The 19,263-nt window shown below is 45.0% G+C and overlaps 1 long non-coding RNA gene across 5 annotated transcripts in view; it reads left to right on the forward strand.

The window, feature by feature from the left end:
- The first annotated feature begins 12,523 nt into the window (after positions 1 to 12,523).
- Positions 12,524 to 19,263, forward strand: part of LOC140692159 (uncharacterized) — a 36,210-nt gene continuing 29,470 nt past the window's right edge. For all 5 annotated transcript variants that reach the window (XR_012067733.1, XR_012067735.1, XR_012067734.1 and 2 more), the window contains exons 1-3: positions 12,524 to 12,656; positions 14,708 to 14,757; positions 16,036 to 16,123. This is a non-coding gene — a long non-coding RNA (uncharacterized lncRNA). The remainder of the gene's footprint in view (positions 12,657 to 14,707; positions 14,758 to 16,035; positions 16,124 to 19,263) is intronic.

A 19,263-nucleotide genomic window follows, 5' to 3' on the forward strand; every position in this document is an offset into this window, starting at 1 on the left:
AGGAGGTTTGTGGAAAAGACACACTGAGAAAAGAATTTTGTACATGGTTGGGATTTTCTAAGAAAATCTAAGGCTTGATCAAATGTAATTAGGTAAACGGATTTTGTTAAGAGTAGACAGATGCAAGGTTGCATTTGTTTTTACTCTCTGTTAGTGAAAGAAAGATTTCTTAAACTGTTGAGTGGCTTCTGATAACAGAGTATGTGAATTTCTTTGTCTTTAGGCAATCTGTTCCCTAGCTGCTCTTTAAATATTTTATTGTCATTCTGGTTAAACAAATAAGAATTGTTTTGCAATGATCTATGATCTTATCTGACCAAGTATTTTAAAACTCTGACAAAATTCCCAATTATCAAATATTAATTAAGTTACTTTGACATCCATTTAACTTTGGAATGCTTCAAAGAACCCATGGAGCATCCCCAAAAGAGATCCCAAACTGATTGCATTCATTTGATATGTTAAATTACATAGGAAGCATTATTGAATGAGTGATGACAAAATATCTTACATTATATTGTACCTGTGAATGTTATTAGCATAAAGATTCTAGAAGTTATATGGAATACCTAAAATTTGGTATGTCCTGATAAAATATTATCAATCATAATTCCAGTTATTGTCTTAAAATGTATGTCACAGCATTAACCAAGTTTCTTTGTCAGCTGAATTGTAATCAGGTTTGTAACCATGCCTTCCTGAGCCTTCTGTCACTCATAGACAGTTAGGCTTTTACTCTGATGCCCTTGCAAAATGCCTCCTTTTCAAAAGGTTTATGGAAAGCACTTTTTGATAAGTACAGGTTTCTGATTTTCAGATCATACCACTGAGCTGGGTAAGAAATTAAAGAAATCTAATGGAATTTTTTATTTCATAAAACTGTTAATGAAATATTAGTTACATGAAATGGAGTAAACTGATGAATATAGTTCCAATTTTTGGTTTTATCTGAAATATTTCTGGCTTTTAATCTTTATTTTCCAGATATGAGATAATCTTCCCCTGAAGCTAATTATGGCTTACAGAAATTTGTTAAATTACACCTTTGTGAACAGAATTGAAGCATTTATCTTTTCCTTCTACCTGAGACCTCCAGGAAACTCTTAGGTTCCTAGCAACCTTTCCAAGTGAATGAGGAAGGCCACTTCATGGCAGCTGCAGGAACCTCAAGATATTTTGGAACTCAGGAAGAGAAAAATCCACCTGGGCCCGCAGGTACTGCAGGTGAGGGCTGGTGGCGTGGCTTTCCTGACCTTGGGAGGCCTTTTAAAGTTTAACTTGAGGTCCCTTATAAAAAGTTCCAGCAAGATCAAATTTAAAATAGCCTCTTAAAATATTCTTTTTTACAGAGTGGTGGATCTTCACATAGATATTCTTTGCACTGAACGGTTTGTCAGGAAGCCTGGAAAGTAAAAGTTAAGTTTTACTGTGACTGTGTGGTGTGCATGGGGTCCAAGGGAAGTGAGGGTCTTGCAGCGAAGGCTTCTGTGGGGCAAGACACAGTCTGAAAATGTGCTGATTGGTTCACACGCTTCCCAATGTGCAACATAGTGGTGTGGTGTTTTGTGACTGTGTCATGTAGTGGGGCATAAGTTGGTTTTCTCAGATACAGGTGGTGTTGTGTAAACAGAGATACAGCACATTGTGTCTGGAAAAAACAGTGGGAGTTTTGCAGCAACCTATGTGAATGTTTACAGTGTCATTAAGAATTGTTCACCAGATCGTAACACCCCTGGCACAATCTGGGGCAACCCTAGGCTGAAAGGTAACACCATGGTCAGGACAAGAAGAGGGAGATGACACCTGTGGCCGACCAGTGTGTACAGTGGTGAGACTGGCAGCAGGGACACAAGTCGTCCTCATCATCATTGGAAAAATGAGAGATGAGACCTTTCACATGCAGACACAGGTCCCAGTCAGTCACATTCTGGGCCAAGTGCAGGGACTGCTTGTTGCAGATCCAACCTGATGGCAGGCCTTGGGTGGGTGCACTCCTCACATTTACACTTGCTGCAGTCCTCACACACGTAGGTGTGCAGCCCCAAGTCTTCCTTAATCAGTGGCTTAAGCTCACCTGGCCTGAGCTCTGATCTGGGCTGTGCCTGGTTACTCCAAGGAGAAGGATGACCCAGCAGCCTCTTCTCAGAAGGGCTGCTGCTGGGGCTTGTCCTCACGCTGTTCTGGTTTGATTGTCTACTCAACTTCTTTGTCCCTAATATAGGATTGGAGAAGGTGACCCTGCATGTAGAGGCCTTGGCTAACTTCACACAAAAGCCCCGAGTGATAGCCAGCAGAGTTTTACACTGTTGAACACGGAGTTCCCCCTAGTGTGGAAGACAGCTTTTCAGAGCCAGGTGGCATTAGACATACTGCCGGCTTCTCAGGGAGAAACCAGTGTGATTACTCCTGCCACGCACTGTGTTCACATCCCTGATGAATCTGGAAATGCCCCTTCCCTTCTTGATGACGTGAAAACCTGGATTCAGAATGTTGACGGCGCTGACACAAATGCCCCTGAAGTTCTCTCTGACGTCCCTCATTGGTTTCCAAGTTTCTTTTCAATTCCTAAAAGCTGTGCTCTGTGTTTTCAGGAATATTTAAGCTATTGCTTGTGCTCATCAATGTTATTCCAGGGTTTTATATGTTTTTTAGCTTTTGATGTGCTTTGTATCCTACCTTTGTCAAACTATGGTAAAATCTCTAACATGACCCCTTACTAAATGGCATGAACACGTGCATTTTTCCATCAGAAAAAAACCCAGATGAAACCCCAGTTAATTAGGAAGCAGTTAGGGGAGAATGGCGTCCACTTCCCACTTTCCATAGATATGGAAGGAATTCCCAGTGGGGAGTATTGTCATTGGCGACCATCTGGTATTTGTAACTGCTTAAGTGTTCAAAGGTTCAGATGGTGTTTTTACTGCTCTGGCCCACCAGGGTGAGGCTGGAGAGGAGGGGTGGCTGGGTGGTCTGCCCAGCCCCCTGGTGGGCTGTGTGCTTTTGCCCCCGACACCTCAGAAATGGCAATTGGGTTTCTGTTTTCTGTCTCTTATTGTTCATAACTCATTGCAACTGCACACACAGGCACTTGTTTGTAGTCTCTTGTGTTTTCTTTGTGTTTTGCTGTTTGAGATGTAGGTCCTGTCCTGTGCCGGTGCTGTAGAAGGAGGCCCTGGGTCTCAGTCTGCATAGATATTAGAGACATATACCAGCCTGACTTTAAACTGCACACTTTTTTTCTAGCGCTTTTCCACAGCCTCCCTTCCTGCACACCCTTTGTTCTAAGCACAAGAATATTAGAAGATTCCCAAAGCCAGAGGTCAACAATGTGCCCATAATGACATGCCCAGTGGAAGGAACAGCTGCTTCAGCAAAAGCAAGGACAATTTTGCAACAATTTGTCACCCAGAATGTGATCTCTAAGGAAACCAGTGCCACTCCTTGAATTCAAGCACCCTTCCTTCTCTCCCTGGCAGGCCCATAGTCTTGGAGGCATTAGCCCACTGTGAGCTCCTTTGCCTGGCAAAGAAATAAAGCAGTCTTTTCTGCTTCATCCAAAACTCTGCCCTCAAGCCTCAGTTCAGTCACTGGGGTGAGGAGGCCAAGTTCAGGCATCACTTCTAAAGCACTTTGGCACTGGAAGCCCTTGCCTGTATTGACAGGCAGAGACAGTATTTAAGCATCACGTTTAGGAAGAAGAGACTTTTCCTTATTCCTGCGTCTAGAGAAACTCCTCCCAGGCTAGATGTCCCGAGGCCTTCAGTCACTGTAGCTCCTGAAAGTGCCCGTGGGCGATGGCGCAACTAAAGAGCCGTGGTCCTCAGGCACTGAGCGTGCTTTTCACTTTCTCTCTGTGGGGGTCGTATCAACTCGGAAGGACCCTTGGTTCTGAGGGGTACAGGATATGTTCTCATTTTTCAGGGAAGAGGGAAAGTCATTTTTATCAAAGGAAAGTCAAGGTTCAGAAAAACTTAACCTGAGCAGTGAAATAATTAGTGCGTTATTGCATAAATCAAGACATATCAATGACAAAAAATAATAATTTGTGCCTGACATTAGTCTAAGTTTTTAAATATCATCTGAAAAACCCACTTGGGGAAGCTGAGACTGCAAATTCAGTAAGGCCTCTCGAAACTTTATTTTTCTACTCTTTTTTTTTTAACTAAAGCTGTTCTACAGGTTAGCTGTTATATTTCTTTGTATCCACTTTTAAATTTGGTCTTTCCATTAGTGCTAATAAAATAGCTGTCAGTGATGAGAGGTTTCTAAAAAAATTAGCAATTTAGAAGTTTTTCCAACTCAAAGGATCCATCATTGGCCATTGAAGAATAATATCTTAATAGCCTATTTGTAGAAAGACCCAGCGGGGACTTTCCAGTCTACCATGGGTGCAAGAGGTATCCTTGTTGACGGCAAACATGATGTAGCCCCCATGATCCAAAAGTTCATTACCTAGAAAGTCTGAGAAAGTAAAAAACATTCTTATATCAGTAATAAAGCAGCAAAGGTTGAGACAACAGTGACCCCTCGTGGACTGGGACACCTTATGGCAAGCTCCCTTGAGAACTGGTGCAGACTGACCAGGAGAAGGCTTGGAGTTCCAGTCTGTTCAGCTGGTCTCCAAATTCACACTGTGCATGCCCCTCCTGAGTGGGACAGACCAGGGAGTTTCCTCACTGGCCAACAGGCCAAGATCTCAAGACACTGAACAGACAAAAAGAAAGTCTAATTTGACCTGTGGTTGTTCTCCTTATGACAAATGACACAAAAGACAGAGATAAAGAAAAATAGTGACAATGTCTGGTTGGGAAAAGATCCACAAACCAAGAGTAATTCACTGAATTTCAAACCAAGAATTGTTGAGTCCAAGGAGCTAACCCTACAAATATTTTCTCCTGCTAATAGAATTCTAGAAGAGGAAAATTCTTACCTTTCTCATTTACAAAATACTCTGCAGGCAGAGACCCAGGAGATTGACCTGGTAAGAATCTCACGTTCTGCTGGCTTTTGTCAGTCGCACCAGGATCTCCACCTGCAGCAGCTGTGAGTGAGGTGTGATTAGCCGGAGAAGTTGCAGCTCGTCCTCACTGTGGACTGTTGGGGAGGAAGAAGTTTTGCTCTATTCTTCTAGGTTCTTCTGGCCAGTCTAAGAATTACATTGACATGAAAGAGATTAACAGGGGAAAATCAAACAAAAGTTTAACATGTACACATGGGAGAGACTCACACCCCTGGAAGGCAGGCAGCCGAAACCCAGCAGGAAGAGCCCTGCCGTCATTGCCAGCCCCCATGCCCATTCCTTCTCCTGCTGCCCTGTGACCAGGCCCCAGGAGGGGGCCGGGCATGCGCAGAAATCAGGACTTAGATCCAAACCAATGTCTTGGCACCAAAGAAGGGAAGACATTGGGGCTGAGTCTTGGGGAGCTTGTAGCAGAACCCTCTCTGCTGACACACAGGGAAGCTGAGGCCTGGGGCAGGAGGGGACTGTTCCGCCACTTATGTGATGTTGGACTTTGCGAGGCTCCATTTCACTCTCACCCTATGGAAGCCCCTGTGGGAGAGGCTGAGTCCAGCTCCAACAAAACACCCTGCAGCTCTGTGGTTTGCCAGTTCTGTGGCTCCACCAGCCCAGGGAACTTGGACCACTTTTGTATGTGGAGCCTCCTTTTCCTCACCCCTAAAATGTGCCTGACACCCCAGCTCACAGGACTGGCCATGAGGGTCTCACAAAAGGTCTGCTGAATGCTGACAGCCCAGGCCTTGGTGTGTGGCCTCTCTCTTCCCAGGCCTTGACCCTGGTTCCCCTGCTCAGCCCCCAGACTTACATCCAGATCACCCTCCACACTGGGTCCAGCATCACCAGGTCGGTGATGTTTATGCTGAGGGAGGGGATTAACCTGGATTCTGATCTCAGGGCCCCACAGACCCTTCCGTGAAAACCACTCACCCTCAGCTCTGGGTCCACCCCACTGTTTGCAGGTGGAGCAGTCTGGAACCCTTACTAGCCTCCTCGATCTCCACACCCCTTGACCTACAAGAACTCTGGCTCCTAATCAACCCCCAAGACTTCTGTCAGCAAATCACAGGGTGTTTGAACCTTGGCTACTCCCATCACCAAGTCTACGTGCATCAGCTTTTCCAGGCCCTCCTGGCAGTCACTTGGAATGAGGATCTTAGCTAACGTGGCAGTGGGAGGCGGGGCTGGAGGAGGAAGGCCCCACCTCCCTTGATTTGAGGGCTTCCAGCTGGGGGTAGCGCCCTCCTCTGACCCTGCAGCCCCTCCCCTGCAGGGCACTCACCCCCTCCCGCAGCCTCTCCCGGGCTCTGGAGGCCCCGCCCCAGGGCGCTGGGCTTGGAGGCTGCTCTTGCCGGAGTGGAGGACAGAGTCATTGAGCCTGCCCCCTCACCCGGTTCCCCAAGCCCCCCGACCTCAGACCCTGACAGCTGACCAGGGCACTGGTAGCAGTGCTATGTGCCCTCCAGCATGCTTTGATTCCAGAACAATCCCAGCGCTGGCACGCACTGGGTTTGTGACTTGGGGCTGTGGCCTAGTCCCCGGAGCCTGTTTCTTCACCTGGCAAGTATTGGACGCCCACTTACCCGCCAGGTTCTCCTGAGGTCTCAGGGCCATGTCACTTTTATCCTCACCTCCTGCTGAAGCAGAACAGAAAGCCCCACACCCTCCTTCCTTTCTCCTCATCACCGCTCTGTGAGGCTGGCACCACGGGGTCATCCTCTCTCCATTTCCCGGCTGAGGAGGCAGAGGCCCGCCGAGGGGCAGTGCGGTGCTCAGGGGCCCACAGAGGAGAGGCCATAACCCCTTCTTAGCCAGAGGCCCTGGGGCAGCGTCCCTCCCCCAGCCCAGCTCCGCCATTGGTGGGAGTTGTGTCCTTCGGGCTCCCAAGCGGTGAAGGCCCCCATCTGGGTGGAGCTGTGGATAGAGGGGACATGGGCCTTGGAGGCCAGGTTGAGGTCCCTGCCTGCCCCAGGATCCCTGGAGTCTCAGCCATCCAGGCTGAAAACAAGGCCATGCTGAAGCCTTGCCCTCTCCGGGAACAGCTCAGAACATCCCCTGCACAGCAGGCTTTCTTCATGCACTCAGGAACGTGACCCCTGAGGCACCACCTCTGACTCACAAGGTCGAAGGGGACGGGACACTTTGCTTCCTCTTTCACATGAAGCTTCTGAAGTCATTCAGGAAGGATCAACTAAGCTCCCATTAGTTCCCAGACATTTCTCATGAGCCCCCCGGGGCCTGTGTCATTGCTGACTGGGGACCAGGGTGAGAATCCTGACCGTGACTGACCAGCATTGATGGTGAGTTGGGCACATTGTGGAGTCACAGAATGAACACATATCTGTCTCTGGTCCAGCCACTAGGACCCAGGACTGGGCGGCAATATGCACACCTAGACCATAGGACCCCTGCAGTGCTCATCCTTGGGATGAGAAGGGCGCCCTCCCCTCGGAGGTGCAGTGAAGACAGAATGGGCAGCAAGGACCTGGGCTCCTGAGGATAGATGGGGCTGGTCAGGGAAGAAAGTTACCCCTACCCACCCCGTCCACCCAGGAGCCTGAAAGAAGCCACGTGCCAGCGGCAGGGACTAGAATGGGAGCCAGAGACCTGCTACCGCTGCCATCGAGTACCCCCTCCTGGAGCAGCACGGACACAACACATTCCCAGGGTCTCCTGCCCCTCCACTTTTCTGTGGACAGAACACATCCCTCGTCCTGCTGATCCAGAGAAGATGGGGATTTTTCAGACGCTTTAGTGAGAAACTGAAAACTACATCCCACCCCGTCCCCTTCCCTCCTTGACCCTCCTCCCTCCAGACCTCAGGCCTCCACGCTACCTCGATGAGCAGACCCCTGCTCCAGGAATCGGCTTTGCTACACGGATCTTTACATTTCCAGAAGCCCCTCCTAAGGGGAAGGGTAAGAAGGAAGGAGAAGTTCAGAGAAAATGTGTGTATGAGGAGTTAAAGGGCAAATCCCTTTTACTTGAGAACATGGAGTGTTCAGACTGCATGGATGAGGGTCTCACTGGGATTCTTTGGGCAGGAAGGTGCTGTGGGGCTGGGGATGGAGCCCTGGGGTTGATCACCTGGGGCCTCCATTTCCATTTCTACTGAGAAGATCTGATTCCATCAGTTTGAGTTTCAGCTGGGCAGGGCTCTGTTGGTATAAAGAGAACACTATAAATTCTCCAATTTGACTCCAGCCCCTGGGACGTTTAAGAAAATAAATTCCTAAAGCATTAGGAATGATGGCCTATTTCCCAAGGGGGCTTAGAGACTTGGCCCCCAACCCAGGTAATGTCTGTCAAATTTGTTTCCCCCAGGAGGTGCCAGCTGCCTGGGGGTGGGGATGGCAGACAAATAAGTGACCCCACATTGACTTTGAACTTCCTGTGGAGAGACACCCACCCACGTAGAAACAGCCCCATGTCTCCTTCGGAGAGTGATTTGAGGCAGAGCAGAGAGGACTGCATTCAGGGAGCAAAATTTCCTGAGGACTGGAACCCTTGGGGAAGGGAACATAGCAGGCTTGGAGGTGGGAAGTTGCTGCCCTGCTTGCTCTAGCTTTAGTCCCCTCACTGTCTCAATTTGCCCTGGATGAGACACACACCCAGAGAGCCCAGGGAGGACCTAGAAGGCACACAATACATAAGACAGCAGGATGTTGAAAATCCACAGGAATGAAGTTAGCTCAGCCCAAGGAAGGAGATAGGTAGGAAGCATCCACCCACTGAGAGCTGGGAGTCAAGTTCAGCACGGCCCTGCAGGATGGACCTGGGACTGTGCAGGGGCCTGGATCGCAGACTTCCATCCAGAAAGCAGGCAAAGGAGAAGAGGCCATTCCCAAGATTCCAGAGACGGGCTCCACTGGATGGTCCATGCCATACCCTGGCCGCCTTGACCCAGTGCCCCACCACCCAGGCTTGCTCCTGGGCCACCACACTCAGTCCTTCTGGTAGGGGTGATGATGCAGTTGGCCACACTGTTAAGCTGAGTGATAGTGGCATGGATGGTGGTGCCACGTGCTCATTGCCAGGGCTGTTTTTCTGGGACTAGGTGAATCCCAGACATTGAGAGGGAACCACTTTCTTCAACACCTCCTGGAGCAGAGGGAACATCACATGATCAGCGATACCTCATCTCTGCATCCCAGGTGGGGGTCACCAGAGTGGGAGTCCAGGAAGTAGAGGACATGGCTGAAGCCTGGGCTTTTCTCTGTGTTGAGAGCACTAGCACCACACCGATTGTGGGACTCAGTACCCACAGGACCCAGCATTGATGGGTAAAGGAGAGGGGAATTTCTACAAGCCCATCCTCACTAACTCCAGGCTCCAGAGGGCAGCTCCACTCTATTCAACCCCAGGGGCATCTTCTACCATCCTGATCACATTCTGGTCTGACTCCCCAGATTCATGTTCCCCAGTGGCAGCTACACTCAGACTGTTTGTTTCTCTCCCTGTGTTTAAGTGCACATCAGATATGTGATAAATGCTGGAGCAGCTGAAATTCTGAGCATATTTCTAGGTGACCCTTGGACCTGGTTGCACAGGGTGACCTCCCCTCCCGCAACCAATGGGCCAGACCCCACCCACTATTCTTTCTGTTCTACCTATTTAATATACACATACACTCTGTGCGGAACATCCTGTTATCCTCCATCTCTGCAGGTGGACAGAGAAGGCTTGGGTTTGAGAAAGTTGCCCAGGTCACATGGTTGATAAGCGGTGGAGCTGCGGTCTTGGATTCTGGTCCCAGAAGTCTGGATCCTGGAAAGGATGAGGTGGGACAGCTTATTTCAAAGGGAAGCCCTGCCCCAGTACCCCCATGAGAGCCCACCCACCAGCACATCCAGGAGAGTCAGCAGTTCTGCCGCCAGCCTTGTGGAGAGGCTGTGAGTTCAGACTGCTTCTTACTTGTCCCATTCCTCCTGGTCATGTATCAGAGACAGAGGGGCCCTGGGGCTGGAGCTGGCTCTGTCTCCAGTTTTGAGGCTGGAGATGGAAGACTGAGTGGACGGGCCCCGTTGCTCCGCCTTAGAGTGCGCCCCCACTGGGGTAGATGCTGCTTGTGCCACTACTGGAGCAGCTGGTGGCAGTGACGCTGGCTGCGGCACCAGTGGTGTTGGTAAAAACATAGAGGGGTTGTCTCCAGGCCCTAAGTTGACCCTTCCTCTGGCTCTTCAGCAAATTTTCAGCTGTGGGGTTGGCACAAGAGGAGGGTAAAGAGAAAGGTTCACCCACAGAACTAACTTTCCCTTTGTCTTCCCCCAAAAGAAAGCTCTGCTGCCTTCAAAAGGGACGCACAGCCTCTGAACCTCAACTCAGACAGCTCTCCCTGCCTGCAGACCTCCTACCCTCTGGCCCTGCCTCATTGGGTGCTAGAAGGTTCGTAGTGACCTGGAAGAGGTGGGGAAGGTGCATCATGTTGGAGGGAACTGTAGCTTGCAGCATGTGGCTTGTGGAGTGTAGGCCAACTGTGCAGGGCTGCCAGGTGAGCTGCAGGTACTGATGCCGCTAGGGTCCCAAGGTACTGGAAAGGGCATGGGAGGTTTCTGCATGAACTAGAGTCAGAGGCCTGGCCTTTCATCCATGCTGAGCTCTCACAGTCCCTTCTTTGGCTCTTGGACCCAGGTGGTGGCCTCAGCCCACTTCCACCCCTGTGACAGCCGTCCTTGTAGCGGAAGGGCTGGTCATGGAGTAGGCCTGACAGGGATCCGCTGTGAGTGTGGTCTTACTGACACCCTTCTCTCCAAGGCCATGGGCACAGCCTACCCCATCCTCCATGCACAGGAGCTTCAGGACTGGGCTGAAGACACTTTTGTGAGTGGGTTGCTCCCCATTCCTCCTGCTCTGGTCCCCAGTTATGGAGGTCATGGAAGTGCATGTAGAGAGAGCAGGTGAGGGAGATGGGGCTGTTGGGGGGATGGGTCTCACAGGGATCAGCTCAGTCCAACAATCCTCTGATTCCCAGGGAGGCTGGGACCCCACCCACAGCGCTTTGTGACTCATTTTCTTCTTCAGGGGAATTAATAGATGTGTGAGCTCCAGGTTCTGTCCGTCTTTCCCCAGTACAGCCCCCGAACCTACTTAGTTCTGAGGAGACAGCAGCCCCTCTTGTGGGCCCAAAGACCACCTACAGCTTCAGTTTGTCTTGTGATTCATCTGTGTGGGTGAATATGGGAGGTGCACCACGTCTAGAAGAGGCTGTGAGGGCATCATGGTTAAAGTGCTGTGGCATGTTCTTTTGCAAATGCAGAAAGGCCACCGGCCAGGGAAGGATGAGGCTGAGAGTATTTTCACTGGGGAGAGAGAAGGATAAATGTGAGGACACACAGCACGCCCAGTAGCCCTTTCTGCAGAGCCAGCCACCAGGTGAGCATGTACCATGACTTCCTCCCATAACCCTGTGAGGTCCATGCCTATACAACCCTGTCTGTGAGAAGAGCAAAGTGAAGCTCAGAGAGGTGTGAGAACTTCCAAAGATAAACAGATTAAGGTGGGATCGTCACCACCATGCTGTGCTGGGACAGGCAGTCACCTGTCACACTGCTCATGTAGGACCTGCTGGGAGCAGGGAAGGCCTGATGGGAGCACAGGAACACTGTGATGGAGGTGGCGTTTCTACCTGGGAGAGCTGGTACTGGGGACTCTGTGTGATTCTTTTTTGTGCTTGCTTTTAGCGTCAGCATGATACTGTCCCATTTGGGAACAGGGCTGTCCCCTTTCCACATCGGTGCACAAGGAGAAACATGTTCACACTGGTATCACCATAAGTCACCAGCAGAATCAGGATCTGGAGCTCAGACCAGATAATCCTCAGCAACTGGTTTAAGAAGAGGACCTGATTGTCCGCCCGAAAAATTTCTAGCTTTAAAAGTATATTTAATTAGGGGGAGTGATAAATAATTGATCCCTTCAAAATATCCTGTTATCTGAAGAACACTAGCACCTCTGAATTATAAGAACAATATTTCAGTTTGTCATCAATAACCATCATACAGGTATGACAAAACAGGGTGTTAGGAATTACAAAAGGGTCTCAAGATTATGCAGGTCAGAACTGAGAACTGTCCAAAGCATGGGCTGCATGACATTCCTTCTAAGCTACCTGAGGCTTGGTCTGCTCCTGACATGGAACAGACAGTCCTGAGAAAACCGCACTCCTCAGAGGACCCCAGGGAGTTGAGAGATTTGGGTTTGGATTCCAGACCAACCCTGATCATTTCTAAATATGGGATTTGAGACTCTTCTGCATCTGATCGAGGCGTGGTTTCAAGGAGTGAGGCATGATCCAGGCAAGAGAGCAGACATGGCTGAATCAGAGCATCACCAGTGACATTAACAAAGAGACCAGGGCACTGAGATTCCCAGGGATTTAGCATCATGGCTGGGACGGGTCATGTGTTCTCCAGTGAGTTCTGAACATCCAACACTGCTCCCAAGGATCTGCAGGGGGCGCGCGAAGCCAACAGTTCTTAGGTGGTGGGGCGCATGCGCATTCCGCGACAGACGTGGTCGGCGTCTTCCCTGGGGGCGACGCTCCTTTTCCTCAGGGCGGAGCGGGCGGCGCCATGGCGGCTTCGGGACCGCGTGGCCCTCGTTCCTGCAGGAGGAGGACGCTCCTCGCTCGCTGTCTGAGGTAATGCCGGTTTCCCCGCATGCTAAGCCAGCTTCACACCGGGGTGTGTGTGGACCTGGCCGAGTTGGGTTCCCAGTCCAGGAGGGAGGGGACGGGTGCGCTGGCGGACCAGCTTCGGCCGTTGTCCTCAGCTGCTGGGACGGGGTGAGGGTCCGCGTCCATCGGGGCCACGGGGCTGTTCGCGCCCCTCATTCTCACTGCCTGGGTCCCCCCCTTCGCCGCGTGGTTGGAGGTGTTTACACCGCAGGTCACGGGCGGGGACTCGGGAGTAACGTGAAAGGGGCTGAGAAATTACTGAAACAGGGAAAGAGGTGTATGAAAACACATTATATTAACTTTTATATTTTAAGTGTGTCAAAGTCAGAGTTTATTATGCTTTTAATCTCCTGTCTTTAAAGGAATACAATTATTTATTTTGTACTTAAAATATTTTATATTTAAAATGTGCTTCTTAGCTTATCTCATTTTCAAGTCCAAATATTGCCACGATTGTTATTTTCTCATAATGAGAAGGAAAAGCCTGGCTGGACTAGCAAGATAACTCTTAAAACTAAGTGTAATAAGTGTCAGTTTACTGATCTAAGTACTGCTGGGCTAACTCATAAATCTGAAGTTTAATAAGTGTTGGTTTACTGGGCTAATAACTTAACTCATAAGTCCTAGCTCAACAAGTGCCAGTAACTGGGTTCTGGCCAGCAGAAGTCCCACTGAGACTGAATGAATTACTCAAGACTCTGTGGAAAAAGTCAAGAGAGGGAGAAGGAGTCGGGAGCCAACTCCACGAGCCTCTCAAATGCTCCCACATTTATTGTGTACAATCAAAGGAAAAATCACTAACAGTTGTGTGACGGAATGCAGGAATTTAAGGAAAGACAGGGTGGGATTGAGATTGTAGAAATCACAGTGAGTACAAAGGCTTTGTTTATCTTTGGGGAAGTCATGGGAAGAGGGGAACAAGATATATCCTTATAGATATGTTAGAAAAGACGACCAGCCCAGCCAGCTCCTTGTTCTGGGCATAGAAGACTAACAGCAGAGACACCCAGTGTTTATAGCTGAGGGCCTGGGTTGTTGCTTTGCCATGAACAGAGCGCTATCTAAATCCTCAACTATGCAAGCAAGGCATTGTCTCTGCTTTTTATGGCCAGGAGACTGGCGTGCGGATGCACAGGTGCCTGTTTGCAAGGCAGTTAACTAAGCACATTTGCTCTTCTTTAAGGAGACGAGTGGCTGGGGTTTGTTACAATTTTTTAACCCAATCATGGGCTCCCAAAAGTAACATGATCTGTTCCTAATAGATAAACTCCAGTGTACTGATTCCCTGCTTTTGCTGTTCAGACCTTACTGGCTATAGCCCCATGCTTGCAATTAACTCTATAAAACCTAATGCACAAGTTTTGGAGGTGCTCAGAGCTTCAGAGCAGAAGCCCCTCTGAGCCCGCCAGTGTAATAAATCTGAGTATTACAACCCTCCGAGTGGTGCTTGTTTCTTGGCTGGCCTGTTGTTTCCATAATATTAATACAGTGACAGTCTTAAATATATGTAAATATAAGCTTATTGAAAAATATTTTGCAGCATTCCAGGGTGACCAGTTTTGTTAAAAATAATACCTAGGCCACTACCAATTTCTTACAAGAGTATAATTTTTAAAATTTTGAATTACTTTTATAAGTTCCAAATACAGTGGCGATTTTTAAAATACCAACCATTGTACATACTGCATAAGAACATTTGAGATGAAATATATTCAAAACTAAATCGTCAGAATATTTAAAAGGCAGGACAATGACTGCTTTTCATTGCAAATACATTTTCTCCTAATAAATGCAAAATATGAAGTTATTTAGCTTAGTTTTCTATACCTTTGTTCAAAAGGTGAAATAAGAATATCTATAATCTTTTTTTTAATTTTAACCTTCTTTCTCATAAAAATTGGTATTTGTATCTGTAGAATCTTAATTTCCCTTTCATTTTTTTCTTTCAATTTATTTTCTTTAACAGAGTGCTTTCCTATGTCTTGTTAAAGTTTTTTTTTATTCTCCTATTCTAGATCCAAGTCACTTTCTGATACTGAGAGTAAACAAGGGGAGAGACCTTATAGTAAGTATGCAACTTTTGATGTGGTCAGGAATTTTTCTTGGAGAACTTTCTTTACAATTTCTGCTCAGGTCACAGTATTATCCCATTATGAAAACTGAATACAAAATTGTAATCTGTTTACACCAGGACGCTTCCAATTTTGGCACAGCACATTTCCTGATATTTTACATTAGATATTAATACAATATTTGATTTTATTTATATATTGTACACTAATACATATTTTATATATGAATATCTGCTGAATGCCATTAATTTGCATGGGGTGGTAGCTGATTGCATTTGATTTTTCTGACCATTAGTTATTCTTAGGTGTGTCTAAAGTACTTCTTAGAACACATATTTGACTACCACACCTCTCATAGAGTATTTTAAAGGTTATTATATTTTAAATTATAGAAGCAGAAATGTTACCCATTACGTTTATGAAATGATTAAGTAACAATTTGGTGTAATCATATTCAGTGGAGGAATGATGGCTTCTACATCTTTGTACATCTGCCACAGTTGCTCCTCTATAGTATTTGTGGCCATGAGCATTTTTATGTCAACATGATCCTTTTCCAATTCTTTTTTTCTTTTATTTCAGTACAATCAGTAAAGCTTTCCTTTGCAGTGATGGCATTGTTTTTAACATGAAGATACCTTGTCATCTGACACATTTGTACCTGATGGTCTATTACTCTTGTACAGAGCAATAAAAAGCATTTTCATATCTCCATCTGTATTCTAGATCTTTCTAATTTCTTAGAAGCTTTTTATAATCATTTTTAGTTATTTTAATTGTACTAAACACAGAAGAACAGATCACTTTTTATATTTACCTACCTCATCACCTGAATGGACACATACATTATAATAACATGTGAGTTTGATGAATTTGAGGAACGTTCCAGAGTTTGAGCTTCAAGTATTTTTATGTGATTTTCTAAGAGGTAATTAATTTCTGGCACAAAATATGGCATTATCTAAAACCACTGGCAGGATTGTCTGTCATTTTGGCTTATTTGACTTTTGTCACATAGCTATCATCTAGGACCCAGTGAGTTTGAATATTTTAAAAAGCACTTCTGATTAGAAAACATCAGGAAGAAACATTGAATATTTGTGTTCAGGACTCTGTTATCATTATTGTAATGTGCTATTTGTTTTGGCATATATTTGATTTTGTTCCAGTAGTGTGAAATGTAAGCATGGGAACAAAATTAAAAAAAACAAAAAATTCTTGAAGCTAGTCACAATGAATTATTAGTCATTTTATTTTTATTTTATAAACAGGCCATTTGAATATGTTCAGCCATGAAGTGAAACAGACTCACTGAAGTCTGAGTCCTGAGAGACAGTGACCCAGGACACAGCCCTACCAGTAAGTAATGTGGTGATTTGATACACATATGTATTGTGAAATTATTATCACAATAAGGATACTTCCATAAACTCATAAAATTCCCATTTGTGGTGAGAATTTTTGAGATCTGCTCTCAGTAACTTTCAGATAAATAATACAGCATTGTTAGCTGTAGTCACCATGCTGTTCGTGAGATTTCCCAGAACTCACTCATCTTAAACATGGACATTTGTACTCTTTGGGCATCTTCTCATTTCCCCACTCCCAGGCCCTGACAATCACCACTCTGTTCTCTGTGTGAGTTTGGCTTTTTTAGATTACACGTGTAAGTGAAATCATGCAGTTCTACTTTTTCTTTTTTCAGAGTCTGCAGTGTGTTGATTTGATCCACTTACATACAGCAATGTGATCACAAACACAGCTTTAACTAACACCTCTCACATGACTCACAAGTATAATTTTCTTTATTTTTGGTGGCAAGAACATTCACAAGATAGTACCTTACGAGCTTTGGAGACTGGTACAGCACTGTTGTCTGTAATCACTGTGCTGTGCATTTGATCTGCATGACTTATTTATCTTCTGCTTGCACATTTGTACCCTTTAACATCTCCCCATTTCCTCCACCCTGACACCTAGGTACCACCATTTTACAATTTGTTTCTAAGTGTTTGCTTGCTTGTTTTTTGTTTGTTTGTTTGTTTTTGTATATCTGATATCTTACATTTGTCTTTTCTCTGTTTATTTCATCTCACCAAGCATAATACCCTCAAGGTCAATCTGTAATATCCCAAATGGCAGAAATTCCTTCTTTCATAATACAGAATAATATTCCATTGTATATAAATGCCATTTCTTCTTTATCCATTCATTCATTTTTGGACACTCAGGTCATTTCCATATCTTGGCTATTGTGAATAATGTTGTAATAAACATGTGAATGCAGCTATCTTTTCAATACCTTGTTTTCACTTCTTTCAGATGCACACCAAGAAGGAGGACTGTTGGAGCATATGGTAGCTCTATTTTTAACTTTTGGGTAACCTCTATAGCTTTTCCATAGTGGTTGAACCAGGTTACATCCCCACTGACAGTGTACAGGGGTTTTCTTTTGTCCTCATCCTGGTCAGCACTGTCTCTTGTCTTCTTGGTGATGGCCTTTCTGACAGGAGGGAGAGGATATTTCATTCCACTTTCAATTTTCATTTCCCTAATTGTTAGTCATGTTGAATATCTTTTCATGTACCTTTTGTGTATTTGGGTGTCTTCTTTGTTAAGATATAAATTTAGATTCACTGCCCATTTTTTATATTGGATTGTCTACTCTTTTTTTTTTTTTTTTTTGCTATTGTGTTATATGAGGTTCACGTATATTTTGATACTAACCCTCCATCCAATATATGATTTGCAGAAATTCTCTCCTACTCTGTATTAGGCTTTATATTTTGCTGATTATGTTTTTTGCTGTGCAGGATCTTTTTAGTTTGATGTAGTCCCATCTGTTGATATTTGCTTTTCTGGCTTGTGTTTGGGGTTATATCCCATTATTATTACCCAAACCAGAGTTAAGTATCTTCTTCTCTAAGTTTTCCTGTAGGAGTTTTAAAGTATGAGGTCTTACATTTCAGTCATTAGTCCATTTTAAATTATATTTGTGAGTGGTGGAAAGTAGGTGTCCAATTTCATTTTTCTGCTTGTGGATTTCCAATCTTCCCAGCAACATTTGTTGAAGATGCTGGAGTTTCCTCATTCAAAATAGCATTAAAACCAATAAAATACTTAAGAATAAACTTAACTATGGAAGTGAAAAATTTGTACTTTGAAAACTATAAGATTTCTATGGAAAAAATTGAAGAAGACAAAACAAGTGGAAAGATACACTGGACCAGAAGTATGGCTAATGGAACAGAAGAATTAATGTTAAAATGTCCATAATACCCAAAGCCATTTACAGTTTCAGTGCAATTTCTATCAATATTCCAACAGCATTTTTTACACATGGAGGGAAATCAATCTTAAAAATGTTTTATGTGACTACCAGAGATCCAGACACCAGAGCAATCCTGGGAAAGAACAAATTGGGAGTCATCACACTTCCTGATTTAGAACTAAATCACAATGTTACAGTATGAGACACAATGATATTGGTATTAAAATACACACATGGTTTAAATTAACAGTATAGAGGACCCAGTAGTAAACCCCTGTATATTAGGTCAACTACTATTTGAGACGGAAGTAAAACACGTTCAGTGGGCAAAGGATAGTCTCTTTGAAATATGGTGCTGGGACTCGTGGATACTACTTTAAATTTTTGATAGAAATTCCATACTGCTTTTCCTAGTGTCTGTGGTTATTTACATTTTTACCAACAACACACAAGGATTTTCTTCACATCCCTTCCAATCATTGTACTCACTTGTCTTTTTTCACTTTCGCCATTGTAACAGTTGTGATATGGTTTCGTGGTCTTGATTTGCATTTCCCTGATGATTAATGACAACCTTTTCGTGTTGCACATTTGTATGTTTTCTTAGGAAAAATGTCTATTCAGATCTTTTATTCATTTTTAATTAGATTTATTTTTTTGGCTGCTAAGTTGTATGATGTATTTATATACTTCAGTAAATACCATTTATCAAAAGATGGTTTGCTAATAGATTCTCCCATTCCATATGATGCCTTTTAATTTTTTCAAATTCTTTTCTATGCAGAAGTTTTTACACTGACTTAGTCCCGCTTGTTTCTTTTTGCTTTTGCTTTGTTTGCCTGTACTTTGGAGTCATATCCAAATAATCATTATTTACAAGATCAAGGTCGAGGGGATTTTACTCTATGATTTTTTTTTAAGGTGTTTTATGATTTCAAGTCACAATTTGACTATTTTATTGTGAGATTTTTTTGTGAGTAGTGTAAGATGGGGTCCAATTTAATTCTTTTATATTCATTCGACTGTACCAGTTTACATTTTGACCAAAAAATTAAACAAGTTTTACCTTTTCTTCATATTCTTGCAAACATTTTTTTTCTTTTTTATAATGGCTATTCTAACAGGTGTGATGTGATGTGTCATTGTGATTTTGATTTACATTTCCCTGATGATTAGTGAGGTTGAGCATTTATTCATGTACCTATTGGCCATCTATATGTCTTTTTGA

This window comes from Vicugna pacos, unplaced genomic scaffold (genome assembly GCF_048564905.1).
Source record: "Vicugna pacos unplaced genomic scaffold, VicPac4 SAC-SAT, whole genome shotgun sequence".
NCBI classification, from domain to species: Eukaryota; Metazoa; Chordata; class Mammalia; order Artiodactyla; family Camelidae; genus Vicugna; species Vicugna pacos.